Source organism: Calidris pugnax, unplaced genomic scaffold (assembly GCF_001431845.1).
Source record: "Calidris pugnax isolate Ruff unplaced genomic scaffold, ASM143184v1 scaffold56, whole genome shotgun sequence".
NCBI classification, from domain to species: Eukaryota; Metazoa; Chordata; class Aves; order Charadriiformes; family Scolopacidae; genus Calidris; species Calidris pugnax.
In genome coordinates, this window is record NW_015090839.1 from 6,353,250 (window position 1) to 6,355,544 (window position 2,295).

Here is a 2,295-nt window from a genome sequence, read left to right on the forward strand (position 1 = left end):
CCACGCTGCTCCCCTCATCCAGTATCGTTTCCCGCACACTGCGCTGCCCTCCCACCCCGCACCGCTCTTCCCCCAGCCAGCATCCTCCCCTTCCCCTCCGCTCCGCGCTGCTCCCCCCCCTCACACCCGGGTCCGGGCCAGGGGCGCCCCAGGCAAAGGGACCATTCTGTCTCCTTTGGGATAAAGGCTGGCTCAGGGCGGGGGGACAGGGGTGCCTCACGCCTACACAGCTCTGTAACCCTCTCCTGTCACTGCACCATGGAGCTGGCACCGGGCACCACACTGACTACAGTGTGCCACGCAACCTTCAACCCTCAGTGCAGAGCGCTGCCTGCAAACAGCAATGCCCGTGTCTTCTACTACCAGGCAGCTCAATGCTCCCCCACCTTGTCCTGTCCCACCACCACCACCAGATATCACACACCAGTAGCATCTAATACTTTACTGCCCTGCCCTGCTCCGCATGCTCTGTCCCGAAACATGCCCCCCCATCCCATTCTGACACCCGAGCACGTGCTCTGCCTCTCTCCATCCCACATCCAAGAGTGCAGGCATCAGTTTGCACGCTGCAGCTCACCATCACCGTTTACACCATGATGGTGCCAAGACGATCCTAGCTATGTTGCCGTGCAAACACACCGTCTGCCCACTCTTTTGTCCCCTCACATACTGCTTCCACTCAGAGGATCACTTCAAGTTCAACCATCCCCAGTGCTACAACCCACTCCCTTAACGTGTACTCAAGACACATCCATATCCCTTATGGGGTTGTATCCACGGAGGGGAGCGGCTGTTAACCCTCCTCACCCCTATACAGTGTGAGATACCATTGACACCATCTCTGCTCATACACTACTTCTACATAGACATGGCCATCACTACTTAAGTGACTTATCCCACGCTACACCTGTACACCCACAGACTGCTCTACACACTGACCCACGCCGTGCTATTTTGTACACACATCCTGATCCCAGACAAACCCAGTCACTTACACCGATAGCTACTCATAGTGCCACCTCTTTAGATGTGGTGTTGGGGGATATGGTGTAGAGGAGAACTTTAGAGTAGGGTAGATGGTTGGACTCGATGATCCCGAGGGTCTCTTCCAGCCTAGATGATTCTGTGATTCTGTGATTCTCTAGACAGACACTGCTGCCTCACACACCTCACCCACACCACCAGTTCCAAACACACGTGAACACCAGCAGATCGTCCTAATACTGCAGCTCTGCACCCTGGCAAGCGTACTTTGTTATGTGGTGGGGTTTTTTTAAATGTATGACCTTCACATACACCTCTCCTTCTGGGCAATATGTCTCATATCTCCCTACCTGTTATTTCTCCCTGCGTACAGTCTGTCCCTACATATTCATCCATAACCACTTAATCAATTTCCATATACCACCACCTGGCCGTTTTGCATTAACCAGACATGGCTACTTACTAATACACACACCCTCACGCTTGCTCACTGCACCAACACTCCCTCGGCACATGCATACAAACAAAATAATACTCAGTAATTGCTTATTCTGTTGACTGTAGCCACTCATACGTGTGAGCACACCACACCTGTACGGACACCAACCTGCCTCTTCACAGAAGCCGTCACCTATGAGCACCACCTACTTTTGTCAAGAACAGCAGGTCCACACCGCATAAATATCACCACGGTGCATATGCTGCTATACGCTCCCCACAGCACCACTATACTCAGCATCACACATGCAGCCTCACAACCTACTCGTTTTACCATGCATACCCATCACCTCCTACAGTTCTCACATCTTGTTATCACTGTCTGCCCACCCTCACAATTATACACATTATCACTACCCACCACTTTAATGTGCAGATACACGCAGCATTACCATCCTTGTAACCCATCATTGGGAATTTATTCTCTCTAGCACTGTATATGTTCCCCTACACCTCATCACCACCAGCAGCTATTCCAGCACATACAAATAACCTCTCTGATTGTATGATTTTCCTCATGTCAGTCATCACCTCCAATTGATATACACCTAGACCCTCCAACGTGGCCAGCATGTGCTTTTTTAACACCTTGCTAAAGGTATTGCATTTAGCACATGCACACTTTTGCATGACCCTTAAGCAGCTGTTTCCTTGTCTTCTGTGACTAAAAAGTAGATTGTGAGTACGTATATACACCCCTAAACATAACTGCAATGATATGTAAAAATAACCCTATTCATTTTTTAGTAATTGCACTATTTGCATGATACTCTTTGTGACTTTTGAGGACTTTTTGTATTTATGTTCTAGTAC